Source organism: Eurosta solidaginis, unplaced genomic scaffold (genome assembly GCF_040869045.1).
Source record: "Eurosta solidaginis isolate ZX-2024a unplaced genomic scaffold, ASM4086904v1 ctg00001082.1, whole genome shotgun sequence".
Classification (NCBI taxonomy): Eukaryota; Metazoa; Arthropoda; class Insecta; order Diptera; family Tephritidae; genus Eurosta; species Eurosta solidaginis.
In genome coordinates, this window is record NW_027136920.1 from 528577 (window position 1) to 543872 (window position 15296).

The window sequence follows — 15296 nt, forward strand, 5'->3', positions numbered from 1 at the left end:
CTCATGGCTATGCGTACGCGCCAAACAGTTCGGACAGTACTTGAAATAGCGTACTGTTTCCCAGCGCTCCTCCAACTCCAGTGCACAGAACTGCTTACAAAAGCGTAGTGAATGGAACCTGTAGGACACAAGGCAGAGGTGTACATCTAGGTTTCGCCGTGGGCGAGACGGATTGGAGGAGTCAGAGCTACCGCGACCAGAAACGATACGCGAGGTACGTGGTGAAAGCCCGCCTCGGCCGGGACGGTCAACTCGGTGCCTGTAAATGAGATGACATTTAGTAAAAGATCTTGATAGACTTATGGCTAGGTGTATAAATAGATATGATAGGTGTGGCTGTCAGCTTTGCGTAGGTATCTCTGGTTGAATAGGAAGCGGACAAAGTTTAACGATAGGTCTAGTTATGATTCCCTGTTGAGTTCGTATGTCGGCTATTCGCACGTTCCCGTCTGACCCCTGATAGATTTTCTCGATGCGGCCTAATCGCCATTCGTTTTGGGGAAGTAGTTCGTTTTTAATAACGACAAACTCCCCGATGAATAGATTTTTCTGTGGAACTTTCCACTTATATCTTTCGTGTAACTCCTTAAGATACTCATCTTTCCAACCCTGACTGAATTGTTGGTGCAATAATTTAAGTTTCTCCCAACGGTTTTGAAGTGACAAATTGTCGATGCGGGGTTCTGGTGTGGCAAGAAGAGGACCGCCTCTTAAGAAATGACCTGGTGTTAGGGCTAAAAGCTCTTGGGGATCGCTAGACATGGGTGAAAGTGGTCGAGAGTTCAAGACGGCTTCTATTCGCGCAAGGACGGTTGCAAGCTCTTCGAAGGTGAATTTATGGCTTCCTGAAACTCGCTTGAAATGTAGTTTGAAACTCTTGACGCCGACCTCCCAGAGGCCGCCCATGTGGGGAGCGTTAGGAGGTAGAAATCTCCATTCAAAGCCATGTATACAGTACTTGGCCCTGACGTCATCTGATGATTCTTTGATGAACTGATTGAAATCTTGTTGATATGCGCGACTGGCACCGACGAAGTTTTTCCCATTATCCGAAAAGACACACTGGGGCAGGCCGCGTCTTCCGACGAATCTAGCGAAGGTAGCTTGGAATGCTTTAGTGGAGAGATCCGAGCAAGGTTCTAGGTGGATGGCCTTGGTAGAAAAACAGACGAACACACCGACGTAACCTTTAAGAACAGGTGAGTTTCGCAGTGGGGATGATTTTAAATCGAAGGGACCTGCAAAGTCAATTCCGGTATAGGTAAATGGGAGGGAAAAGTTGGATTGCTCTGGTGGTAGAGCAGCCATGATCTGTGAACGTGAATTTTGTTTAAAGATAGTGCATGTTTTACAACTACGTATGCAACTTTTCACTTTTGACTTAAGTCTGGGTATAAAATATTCCTGCCTCGCGGTCCTGATCATCAATTGGTGTTCGGCATGCATCAATAAGTTGTGCAAAAACTGGAGGAACAGGTAACAGAGCCGTGAAGCTTCCGGAATGATGATTGGGTGCTTTTCGCGATCGGGGATAAAGGAATTTTCCAACTGGCCGTTTACTCGAAGGAGTTGATCTTGATCTAAGAGAGGGTTCAAAGTCAGCAGTGAGCTTTTCTTGGAAATTGGTTGTTTATTAGTTAGATTGCTATACTCTTTGGGATAATGTCTTTCTTGGGCGAGCTTTATAAGTCGCACTTTTACCCAACGAATTTCCTTTTGAGTTAGGACTACTGTTTCGTACCGTGTTCGGAAGTGGACTGTATTGGATTTGGTTTGATACGATGGATGAAGCGAAACATATAGGCTATAACTCGCAAGGCTTTGGGCCAAGAAGAGAAACGATCGAGAATGTCTGATTCAGTTTCCGTGAAATGAAAGGCTTCTACTTTGCGTTCTTCGAGAGAAGCGACCTTTTTTGGGTGCGATGTTGGCCATTGCTCTGGTGGCTTCAAAAGCCACGTTGGTCTATGCCACCAGAGTGATTTATTTAGTAGGTCTTGCGGACGGCAACCCCGTGTACCCAGGTCAGCAGGATTGTGATTCGTGGATATGTGCCGCCATTTGATATTTCCGACATTTTGAATGATTTGCGAAGTGCGATTGGCTACGTATACTTTCTACGTACAAGGAGGTTTTTCTAACCAGGAAAGTACTATGGAAGAATCTGACCATAAGAAGATTTCCGAATCTCCTAGAGGAAGTTGCTTTGTAACATTTTTGATACATTTAAATAAAAAAAACGGCACCACACAGCTCTAAGCGTGGGAGGCTTACGGTTTGAAGTGGTGCTACTTTAGTTTTGGAGAAGAGAAGATGTGAAGCTATGGTATTACTATTATCAGTTCTTATATAGATGGATGCGCAAAATGCCTTTTCAGAGGCATCACAAAATCCGTGAATCTGAATTTTATGACTTGGTGTGAATTCCGTCCACCTAGCGATTTTGTATTTCTCCTATACTGGGAAGATCCGAAATAAACTGATTCCATTTTTGAAGCGACTGTGGTTTTACGTCCCATCCAGTTCCCTCTAACCATATTTGCTGCAGCAGTATTTTGGCTTGAATTATAATGGGCGATAGCCACCCTGCGGGGTCAAAAAGTTTCGATACCGAGGATAGGATTCGCCTTTTCGTTGCCTCTGTAGCTATTGGAATGATTTCCGTGGAATATGAAAAGGAATCATTTAAAGCATTCCACTGGATACCGAGAGATTTGGTGGAGCTTGAGGAATCAATCTTGAGAAAATCGGACTCTAGTAGGTCTTCGGTTGGTATACGACGTAGAAGTTCAGAATGATTAGCAGTTATTTTCTTTAAAGGAAACCCAGCTGAATTAAGGCATTGAATGAGTTCAGATTGAGCCAATAGACAACTTTGAAGGTCGTGTCCCCCAGTTAGTATGTCATCGACATAGGTCTCTTCGGTGAGAATTCTCTTAGCCAACGGATGGGAAGTTTGGGAATCAGTTGCTAACTGGTGTAGTGTGCGTATGGCCAGATATGGCGCGCAATTAACTCCGAAGGTTACAGTTTTTAGTGCGAAGTCTGACAGTTTGACCTCGTTTCCTCCGCGAAAGAGAATTCTTTGAAACTGTTGATCATCTTCATGCAATAGAATTTGTCTGTACATTTTTTTAATATCGCCGTTGAATTCGTATTTGTACAATCGCAAATTTAAAATGAAAAGCATGAGATCTGATTGTAAAGAAGGACCTATGTGAAGTGTGTCGTTAAGAGAAACTCCCGATGCTGTTGGCTTTGAAGCATTAAAAACCACCCGAACTTTGGTAGATTTACTGTCTGGTTTTACGACAGAGTGGTGGGGTAAGTAGTATGAAAAATAACAATCATTTTTATGAATTTCCCTGGATGTACTTGGTTTCATGTGGTCAAGTGATAAATATTCCTCCAAAACTTTATTATAATCATCTCGGAGTTCTGGTTTTTTATTAAGCGAGTGTTCCATGCGAATGGCTTGCGACATTGCTTGGGAACGCGATGGACCAAGGGAGAGGCTCGATGGAAAATCTGATTTGAAAGGTAATCTAACGACGTATCGTCCATCTGGTTGCCTATAGGTGGTATTGCGATATAGATGTTCACAAAAGGTATCTGCTTCGGAGGGTGGGTGCCTCTCCGATACTTCTTCTAACTCCCAAAATCTTTTAAGTTGTGAATTAAGACTTTCGTTGGAATCGTCCACGTCATGGGTGTGGAATGCGGAGCATTCGGTAGATTTTAAAGGCCCACTTAAGTACCATCCGAATATGTTATTTTGTGCGAGAAGACTATCAAGCACTTTGTGTTTGACACCCGGAAGTAAAAGTTCTGGTATTAAATCGCTACCGATTAAGAGATCGATTTGAGAAGGTGTGAAGAAAAAGGGGTCGGCGAGGTCGAGAGCCTTAATTTGCGAGGCAGATGGTTTTTTGATTTGGAACGTAGGTAACGTGCTAGTGAGTTTGTGGAGAACAATCGCTTTGGTGCTAATACGAATGTTATGCCGTTTGGCGACAAGGGTAAGATTCCAGACACGCGTTGAATTTTCGACAATCTTGCTGCCCATACTACTAATGGAAAAGTTACCTCGATCGGTAGGGAGCTGCAACCGATTTTGAATCTTTTCAGAGATGAAGGTTTTCTGAGATCCTTGATCGAATAGAGCTCGGAGCGTATATAGCTGACCCAAGTGTTCCATTTGTACCTGGGCGGTTGGAAGCAACGTTTTTTCGTTGTTGGTTGAAAAGTTAGCTTGAACATTGGATTCGGCTTCAGGTGAAGGCTTAGGACAATCCTTACCTTCTGTAATATCAAAAATAGGATGTCTTGGTTTACTTGATTTGGCCTCTGATGTTTCCGTATGCAACAAGGCGGTTGCATGTTTTTTTGATTTTGGGTTTTGGTTCTGAACTGGTCCCTTGGGAACCGGTTTAGGAGTAGAAGTCGGATGCAGCATGGTATGATGGGACTTCTTACAATGGAAACATTTGAATGCACTGTGGCAATCGGTGAGGAGATGGTTGTAAGCCAAGGAGTTGGAGCAGAAACTGTTTTGTTCGATGAACTTGATGCGATCAGGAACACTAAGTTTTTTAAACTCGGTGCAGAATCTCAAGGAGTGATTTTTCTCGCATAGTTTGCATTTGAGGGACAGTTTTTCCTGCGAATGATACAATTGAATTTTTGATGAGGGTTTTGATGATACTGAATTTCGGGTTTTTGTGGTTTGTGTGTAGACGTTCCACCACTTCATAGCGACTAGTTAGAAACCCATCCATTTGGGACCATTTGGGAAGGTCTTTTCGTGTCTTAAGCGACTGTTCCCATAGATAGGGTTTCGTCAGGTAGCTTGGTGGAACATAAGTAGACAAGAATGGGATCCCAGTCGGAGACCGAAACCCCATGAGTTTTGAGGCAGGAAAGACATTCGTTTATTGTACATTGAATTTTTTGGATAGCTTCGCTATTTTCTGAGTTGGCAGACGGGAGATTGAATAGGGTTTTCAACTGTTTGTCAATGAGAATTCGTTTGTTTTCAAAGCGCGCTCTTAACGCCTCCCAAGCTAGAGAGAAATTTTCATCCGATAGACTATACTGCTTGAGTATGGCACCTGCCTTGCCTTTGGTTTTGTTCCGCAAGTGATACAGTTTTTGTGCTGGAGTTAGCTTAGGGTGATTTAGGTATACTGCTGTGAACATGTCACGGAAGGCGGGCCATTCTTCATAGCTACCGTAAAAGGTCTGTGTGTCACAGGGTGGGATTTTAATACATGGAGCAGGAGTTTCAACCAAAGGCATGGAAAGTCGATTGGTATTGGCTAAACTAGATGTGTTGCCTTGCAAGATTTTTAGTCGATCCATGATCTGCGACTTACAAATGTAGAAGCTCTCCGTGCATAGTTGAAATTTTTTAGTTGCTTCTTCTTTAAAATCAGCCGGAACAATTTTATCGTCAGCCAGACACACTTTTCGGTAAGCGATTTGAAAGGTTTCCCTAAGAGCGTTAAGGTCTTGAAGTTTAACTTCAAGTAGGGTGTCCGTCTGATCCTCGGGATCTTCTTTGTCAAATTGTGTACAGAAAAACACAAGATTGTTTGAATCGAAAATGAAATCAGCCATGATTGGTGAATCAGTGGACATGATGACGCTCGTTTGAAAAAACTTTAACTGAAAACTTTAAACTCTTGACTTTATTAAACTTGAAGTCTGCCAACCGCGGAGGCGAAAACGTTTAAAATAAAGAAAATTATTTGAACGCACTGAAATATTAGGTACTTTTGTTACACCCAAAGATAGACCGCATAGGGTGGACAGAAAAGATGTTTTAGCTAGTCAGAATGATGTAGCTTGCCAGAATTTTATATACGTGGTTATATAAAGCAATCTAACTACTAAATATACGTGTGCTAAACGATAAATTAGATGGATTTGTAGCAATAAACAAGATTTGACGGTGGTCGAGTTCAAATACTGGATATTGATATTTTTTACTCCTAGCTGGTGACGAGAAACCAAAAAAAATTTAGTAACTTTTGCAAAAGTCTACGGTGTGTTGCGGTCGTAAAGGTACAAATCGCTTGCTGATTGAGCAGCTTCTGCTGGCGCAAGCAGCGCTTCCAAGCCCCACTGTCCTTGAATATTCTGTGTATCGTTCCTTCGGATGATCCGATGCCAATGTAGATTTAATGTGGATTAGGCACTCGATGTGTGCTCAGGTGTTGGCTTTACAACCGCAAGGTAACCCCTAACAAAAATGAAACAGGCTGAAAGGCTAAGTATGACCGCAAGTATATTTTCAGACGTCACTATTATTTCCTGGGTTCGAAAATATTTGGTAATTTCTCTACTTCATCTATAAATACTCCAGGTATTCCGACTGAAAACCACAAGTATACTCTCGATAGCAAATTTTAACTTAATCCCTTTAGGTTATGTCGGATATGCTTGCATATAACGTAATTATATGCAATCGCAAACTTTTATAAATTCCAGAATTTTCACTAAATGAGAAATTTACTGGGAAATACTAAGGAATTTTGGGACGAAAACTGATTGATTCATGTACGTATGTACATCGAATGAATGTGGTGGCCTTAACGCTGGCGCAAGTAGCAAGTCTCACATCCAAATTGCGCAAAACTTTCAATAAATGCTTTAACTGTAGTGCGATTCACTAACTTATATCGTTATGGAAGTCGTTATGTATATCGGCCAAATTTTTGGTTTGCTGTAACGAATGTGCGATTCAGTAACTTATATATAACGAGTCCAAACAGCTGACTTTTCGTATCTATTCAAAATGTTAAAGTGTGGCATCTCTGCTCACATCAGCCGTTCGAAATGTCAAAATGTGCGAAAATCACAAAGAGGAATAAAGAAAAACTATTTGTTCGCGCTAATTTGATTCTTCAGTTTAATAATTGATTTTTTATAAGTGGAATTCACCATAATAGGAACTGAAATCAAATTTCTTTGTTCAGTGTATATAAAGAAAAGTAATATTAAAGGAAAGTATTTTTAATTATTACGTTATTACAACCTTATTTTAAACATTTATTGTTCTTTATTTTAGAATTTTATAATGGCGTCCACAAGTGCTGCTGCTAAGCGAAACCGGACATCACAGGAGCAGTTACGGGCACTAGTTGACCTTCTCATTGAGAACGACGGACTGGCAACAGGAAAATTCCAGCGTCAACATGGAAGGATTGAGTACTTGAGGAAATGGAGAGAGTTGACAGAAAAGCTCAACGCTATTGGAGGAGCTACAAAAACTACAGAACAATGGCAAACGGTAAGTACTTCTTTAGTAAAAAATAGCAACATACAAACCGTCATGAGGAGCCAGTGCTTGTGATACATAAATGGAACCGCAAATTGTGAGACAATTTATGAATAATCATAGCATGGTGAGAACGGGATTCCACTAAATATTGTGAATAGCGGAAAGCGCTGACAAAGTTACGTTCGGCCATTTGTTTGCATATTAGTGTTTGGTTCTTATGTACAAATATGTGTGGATAGTATATGTACATTTAACTTGTACGCTAATCCCAAAAACATACATAAATGTGTTGCGGTGAAAAGTTAATATTGTGTGAAAATTCAAACGAAGAATTTAGTGATTCCGGTAAGTCTAGGAACGTCCAAAAATATCGAGAGCTATCAAAAGACACGTTTTGACCACGGTATCAATAATCCGAAGGTGGAAAATAAAAATTTTACTTCTGTCAGGAAATATTTGTAGCCGATGTTTGTCCTAGACTTATCGTGTTATCAGAATTCACTTTTAACTTTGATTTTTCCGGAGATATTTATGTTTATTCATAAATATGTCTATATTTCGTGTTTTATTTCTTTGGAAGTAGGTGTGGCGCGATTTAAAAGGCCGCACGAGCAACCGCGTTCGGGACCGAAATGTGCAAAGAGCCCAAACAGGCAATCGGCCAATTACCCTCCCGGCGCCGAATGAAATGGAGATGCGTGTGTTAAATTTAATTGGGGAAAAATATGTTGAAGGCTCACACGATTGCCCGGATACAATGGAAGAAGAAGAGGTGAAGTTATAGTTTTACACTTATTTCCATATATGTGTCCGAATTATTTTGTTTGTTTTTATTATAATTAGGAGCTGCGTTTGATTTCCGAGGACGATGACGAGGAGGCGGTGACTCCGACTGTAGAATGTGTAGTTGCTGCAACACCGTCCGCTACCCCCGACCAAACACTGCGCAGGGGTTCAAAAAGGAAAAATAAGGAGCAAGAAGCTGATGATGACGAGGAGGCTGTTGAATGTGGGATGGCTACAACACCGTCCGCTCATCACTCGAGAGGGTCTAGGGCATTTTCTGCTACCCCCGCACAAACACAACGTAGGGGCTTAAAAAGTAAGCGTTCTGACGCAGAAGCCGACAAAACGCGGCGATTTTTAGAAATCGCTGAAGTGCAGGCTCAAACACACAGGGTAAGAAACAATAATTCATTATAAAAAATTTATTTATTAAACTTTTTTCATTTTTCTCCCTATATCAACAGATACTGGCAGAAAATGAGACCAAACGATTGGAAAATGAGGCCAAGCTAATTGAAATGCAGCGAAGCAGAACGAGGCATTGTTTGCAATTGTTAAAGAAATTGGAAAGTGGTCGGATGCGTTTAACCGGCTGTCTGATAGGCTATAAACTAGTATTTTAGTATTTAGCTTAGTTTTGATTTTTTTTTTAACTCTCTTTTTTTAACTCGCTCTAGAAAATTAATCGAACTTCAAAAAAATGTCATCAACATTTTTAACTTTTTATTCAGAATTGTTAGAAAATGTAGTTTTGTAGCTCATTCAATTTTAGGTAAGGAAGTGCAAGTTTCATGACCGTAAACATTTCCTTTGATTTTTTAGAAACTTTTTTGCTAAGGGTGTTGCTAATTTTTTCCCCTGAAAAGTACATTTTGTTCATCTGTTATATGGAAGAAAATACGCAACACCCTTAGCAAAAAAGTTTCTAAAAAATCAACGGAAATGTTTACGGTCATGAAACTTGCACTTCCTTGCCTAAAATTGAATGAGATACAAAACTACATTTTCTAACAATTCTGAATAAAAAGTTAAAAATGTTGATGACATTTTTTTGAAGTTCGATTAATTTTCTAGAGCTTCGTGTTAACTTTTAAATATATACATACGTGTATATTTAATAAAAAAAAACATGTGATATGTATTGTACTGAATTTTTATCTTATGTTTTCTCGTTTTTATGACTTAATTTTTAAGGTTTTATACAAATAAAAAACGTCCAGGAATTAATAAAAAATATAGAATATAAACTTGTGTTAGAGGAGAAAAATTAATTTTGCGCAAATACTCATGGACATCAGTCTTCGTCACAGGGTTTTTGGAGTTTCACCAAGTTTTTCTGAAACTATTTTCGATATTCTTTTTCCAAGTATATATCACGATGTAACACTAACAATGTGAATGAAAACTTACCACTTTTTGCTGAGAGTTTTTAGAATTTTTCTGAGTATGCAGTTTTGTGGCTTATTAAATTTTTATACAATAATGTCTTAACTTAATCCACTTGAATGGCTTTCTGATATTTGGGAATTTTTTCCAGCGGACCTCGTGAATTTTTTTATACAAAGTTTCGAACGCAAAACTTTTAAAAAAATCGAACATAATTTGGCTTCAGCAAAACTTGGTGAAAATTTCAAAAATTAAAAAAAAAATATAAGTATTGTTCAGGAGAAAACATTTGCTATGAGTCTCTCTTGGACCCGTTTTCCAGCTGAAGATATCGAGTTAAAGGTTTCTTCTGAGTTGGTCACAGCATGTTCCACCAAAATTGGGTCGATGTCATCAATCTCAAAGCTCTGCTCACGCAAGCGAATATTGTGTAATGTTGAGCAAGCATTTACAATTTTCCCGGCGAAGCCCGGTTCATACAAAAGAACTCTTTGCCGTGAAAGACATCTCCAAGTTCCTTTCAAAACACCAAAGAGTCTCTCGATGGGATTTCGAGCTTTGCATAAAGCCTCGTTATATCGAAACTTGGGAGTACCCTCAGGCTGGTTCGGTAGTGGTGTCATAAGCCACGGCTCTAATGGGTACCCAGAATCACCTGAAAGTTGCATATTTCAAATTATGAAAAATAATAAGAACAATCAATAGATATTACCTATTAAAAACATATGACGACTCCCATTTTCATGGGCTCTCTGCATTGCTCGCCGAGCTGCACAACTACTCCAAATATATGCGTCATGACGTGCTCCCGGAAACTTGGCATTCACATTTAAAATATTTAAATTTGGGTCACATATCTACAAAAATGTAAAAATCATGTAGCAATGCACTTTATTATTAAGTAGTTAAATTAGTTAACCTACCATTTGCACATTTATGGAATGATATCCATGATGATTAACGTACGCTTCCTCATGAACTTTTGGAGCTAAAATGGAAACGTGCGTACAGTCAATCGCTCCTATCGTTCCTCCAACGAAGGGCGCAGGTGCTGACGAAAATACCTCTTTGGCAGCTTGTCGTTCTTCCTGCGTCATAGGAAACTTGATTTCGTCGAAAAGCACTTTCTCATTTATTGCATCAGTCACCCTATGGATACATCGGCTGATGGAAGACTGGCTCATCGAAATTCCCCACTGCTCTCCTACAGGCCGTTGATAACATCCAGTGGCATAAAAACGTAAGGCACACAAAACCTTCAAAGATATCTAGTAAGTAAGGACACTGCAAATTTTCAATGATTTTAGTAGCTTTACCTGTTTCTCTTCCGATATTGCTGAGATCCTCTGTCCTCTTAGATTTTCGTGTAGCCGATCAGCAAGTCCCATCACAATATCCGGAGATACGCGGTACAGTTTTTTGAATTCTGCATGCTCAAGCTCAAAAGGATCATCGATATCCCTGAGCAAGCGCGTATCTATTCTTGATGCACTCGACGCTGTTACATTTTGCGTTAAATTATTCGCTACAAACTCAAATGCCATTATTTTTATTGTTTGAAACACGAAAACACCAAAATATTAATAAATTTTGTTAATAAATTATCTTAACCACCTATAGCGTGAAAAACAAAACCGACGATATAAGTCTCTTGTCAAATCGTTATAGGAAACAGCTGATTGTTCTATAACGAGTTATAAATAAAGATAAGTTACTGAATAGCAAACTCGTTAAAATTATCGTTATGATATTATATCAATACTGAAAATCGTTATAGAAGTTAGTGAATCGCAGTACTGATGTTATTTTTTCTTAATTTTCCGATTTCTCACTGTGTATATGTTAATTTGATGATAAAATAATTTGTTGCGCCGACGCAAACTTACTTTAGTTGAAGGTTATGCAAAAGTAAGGGGTTTGTAGGTGAAAACTGAGGCCTAACTAAGGGGTTGATTTTTTATACGTGTCAACGCAAGCTAGCTATATGGTGGGCTTAACGCTGGCGCAAGCAGCGTGTTTCGCTACCAAAGGTGGGAATTTGAAAAATGTGTACCCAGCGAGTGACGCTGGCGAAAATATGTATATATGTATGTTTCTTTCCGTTATTCGGTGAACCTGCATACATACGTTTGAAAAACGGTAACTGAAAATTCGCACTTTCTTTATCACAGTAAATTTGCAAATACTTACGTGCTTTGGGGCATAATTTCAAAAAGATCCCTCGTTGGGCGTAGGTGCTCCAGAAACGCCTTTTCCTTGGATTTTCCCTTTTATTTTAGGTGCTCCCCCGTTGGACGCAGCAGATTCTTGCGGTGGCGCCTTTATGGTATTCCCTCGTTGGGCAGCGCAGCTTTATTTCTATTGTGTTCTTTTTTTTTTGTATTACTTTAAAATTTTAGTTGCTTTACTTAACAACTTTAATTTTTACTTCAATTTAAAACTTTTTGTTAGATTTACTTTTTTACATGCACTGTTTAAATTGCAGATTTTAGTTCACTTTTTGGTTTTAGTTTTTTCTGCTGCTGCTTCCCGCGATGGCTGCCAATTGAAAAGAAAAGAGGAAGAGATTTTGACAATTGTCAAAGTCAAAGTTGGGTAGTGTTGGAAATTGTATTATTTTCCATGAATTCGAACATGCGGTGTTGCCATTCATATCCGGCTCGAAGGACCATGCTGAACACTAGGGGTGTGCCTGAATGCAAATTGGGAATTATACTCACGTAGGGTATGTATTCCGAATTGATGGGTACAACTTCCTTTCAATTAATTCAGGGTTTTTATTAACAATAACAACTTATGGGGGGGGTGGGCCGTGTGTAGAAGTCCACGAAAGTGGGGAAAGCTTCTGACCGCCATTCACCTGGGAATGGCCAGAGCGATTCTTTTGCATGCGGTTCAAGCAGCTCACTACTGCCGGTCGCTTTCGGCCAAGTATCCTCTGGGTAGGCGCTAAACACCCGTTTAGCGGTGAGCTAATGTGAGAAGGCGACAACCTGGCTAGGCCACTCTGACATAATCGGTTTAAGGGCTAGCCGGGGGAGATTTCATCGGCAGCGTCTGAACACCTCTAGGTGCGGCTGCAAGCGGGCGTCTGTCTTGGAGCAAGCGGCTCGCTATATAAACGTGCCAAGTAATATTTTCACCCCCGCTGAGCGGGTTGTGCGCTGGGCTTGGGACCCGCCACATAAAACCATACTCCAATGAAATATAACAACAAGCCTCGGATAAATACACTCTCTATTGATGACGACCATGGCAAACGTTTGAAGGACAATGAATTGAGGGCATGCACCTGGAACGTCCGCTCCCTGAATGGGATTGGTGCAGATGCCCGGCTGGTTGATGTCCTCGTCAAAGCAAAATCTGACATCACCGCCATCCAAGAAATGCGTTGGACGAAGCAAGGAAGAAAGAAGATAAAAAATTTTGACATATATTGGAGTGGCCATGCGAATAAGCGCAGTTTCGGCGTCGGATTCGTGGTGGGAGAGAGACTTTGTCGCCAAGTGCTGGCGTTCACGCCTGTGGACGAGCGTCTCGCCGCTATTCGAATAAAAGCAAAATTTTTTAATATATCATTCATCTGCGCCCATGCGCCGACAGAGGTGAAAGACGATGAGGTGAAAGACACTTTTTATGAACAATTAGAACGCACATACGAGCGCTGTCCCCGTCATGATATAAAAGTCGTGCTTGGCGACTTTAACGCCAGGGTGGGCAAAGAAGGTGTTTTTGGCCCTACAGTCGGAAAGTTCAGCCTACACAATGAAACTTCCCTTAACGGACTGAGGCTGATTGACTTTGCCGGTGCTCGAAACATGGTCATATCAAGCACGAGGTTCATGCATAAAAAGATACATCAAGCTACATGGCTGTCTCCTGATCGAAATACTCGCAATCAGATCGATCACGTTGTGATAGACGGACGGCATGCCTCCAGTGTTTTAGATGTGCGAACGATCCGAGGACCTAACATCGATTCGGACCATTATCTCGTTGCAGCCAGAATACGCACCCGCCTCAACGCGGCTAAAACCAAGGAACAAAAACACAAGGAAAGCTAGACGTCGAAAAGCTTCAATCACAACAGACTGCCAATGATTTCGCAACTCGACTCTCACACCTGCTCTCTGAGGGCACAACTCATCCTGAAGGAATACAGGAGCAGTGGGAGCATATCTCCAAAGCACTTCATACTGCCGCCGAGGAAAAAATTGGTTACCGGCGGCCACGAAAAAACAACTGGTATGATGAAGAATGCCGCGTTGCAACCGAAAGAAAAGACGCTGCCTACAGGGCTACGTTAAAAGCGAGCGCGACAAGAGGAGTGTGTGAACGCTATCGTGAGTTGAAAAGGGAAGCAAGACGCCTTTTCAGGAAGAAAAAAGCAGAAGCAGAAAGGCGTGAGTGCGAGGAGCTTGAGCTGCTAGCCACCAGGAATAACGCCCGAGAATTCTACCAAAAAACACGGCGACAGACGGAAGGTTTTAAGACCGGGGCAAACTCCTGTAGGAATGAAAACGGCGACCTTGTAACTGATGTCCAGAGAGTGCTTAGATTATGGAGGGAACACTTCTCTGCTCTCCTAAATGGAGGCAGCAATTCACCGCGCAGAGATGAAGAACCCGATCCCGCAATCGATGATGATGGAATATATGTCCCCCCGCCCGATTATGACGAAGTTAGAATGGCAATAACCAGATTGAAAAACAACAAGGCCGTGGGCGCTGATGGATTGCCTGCGGAGCTATTCAAGTTCGGCGGCGAGGAGTTGGTAAGGCGCATGCAGCAGCTTCTTAGCAAAATATGGGCGGACGAAAGCATGCCCGACGGTTGGAATCTAAGTGTTATTTGCCCAGTCCACAAGAAGGGGGATACTGCAAAATGCACCAACTATCGTGGAATCAGCCTTCTTAATATCGCATATAAGGTCCTTTCAAGTGTATTGTGCTAAAGATTGAAGCCCACCGTGAACCGGCTGATTGGACCTTATCAGTGCGGCTTCAGACCTGGTAAAACTACCATCGACCAGATTTTCACAATGCGCCAAATCTTGGAAAAAACCCGTGAAAAGAGAATCGACACACATCACCTCTTCGTCGACTTTAAAGCCGCCTTCGACAGCACGAAAAGGAGCTGCCTATATGCCGCTATGTCTGAATTTGGTTTCCCCGCAAAACTTATACGGCTGTGCAAAATGACGTTGAGCAACACCATCAGCTCAGTCAGAATTGGGAAGGACCTCTCCGAGCCGTTCGAAACTAAACGAGGTTTCAGACAGGGTGACCACCTATCGTGCGATTTCTTTAATTTGATGCTGGAGAAAATTATACTAGCTGCAGAACTTAGCCGCACTGGAACAATATACTATAAAAGCGTGCAATTACTGGCATATGCTGATGACATTGATATCATCGGCCTAAACACCCGCGCTGTTAGTTCTGCTTACTCCAAGCTGGAAAAAGAAGCGGTAAAGATGGGTTTGATGGTGAATGAGGACAAAACGAAGTACCTGCTGTCATCGAGCAAAGAGTCAGCGCATATGTGCCTTGGCAACCACGCTACTGTTGGCAGCCATAATTTCGAAATAGTAAAAGACTTCGTTTATTTGGGAACCAGCATCAACACTAGCAACAACATCAGCACTGAAATCCAGCGAAGAATCAATCTTGCCAATAAATGCTACTTTGGACTAAGTAGGCAATTGAAAAGTAAAGTCCTCTCTCGGCGAACGAAAATCATACTCTACAAGTCACTTATCGTACCCGTCCTGCTATATGGGGCAGAAGCATGGACCATGACAACAGCAGATGAAGCGGCTTTGGGAGTGTTCGAGAGA

At 41.3% G+C, this 15296-nt stretch overlaps 1 protein-coding gene and 1 long non-coding RNA gene across 4 annotated transcripts in view; one reads left to right on the forward strand and one right to left on the reverse strand.

Moving 5' to 3' along the window:
- LOC137235799 (axin-like) overlaps positions 1–15296 on the reverse strand; it is a 647628-nt gene that overhangs the window by 505845 nt on the left and 126487 nt on the right. The gene's annotated exons all lie outside the window — the stretch shown is intronic.
- On the forward strand, positions 7174–8361 carry LOC137235800 (uncharacterized). The gene is made up of 3 exons (XR_010948048.1): positions 7174–7294; positions 7869–8057; positions 8129–8361. It is a non-coding gene; the product is annotated as an uncharacterized lncRNA (long non-coding RNA).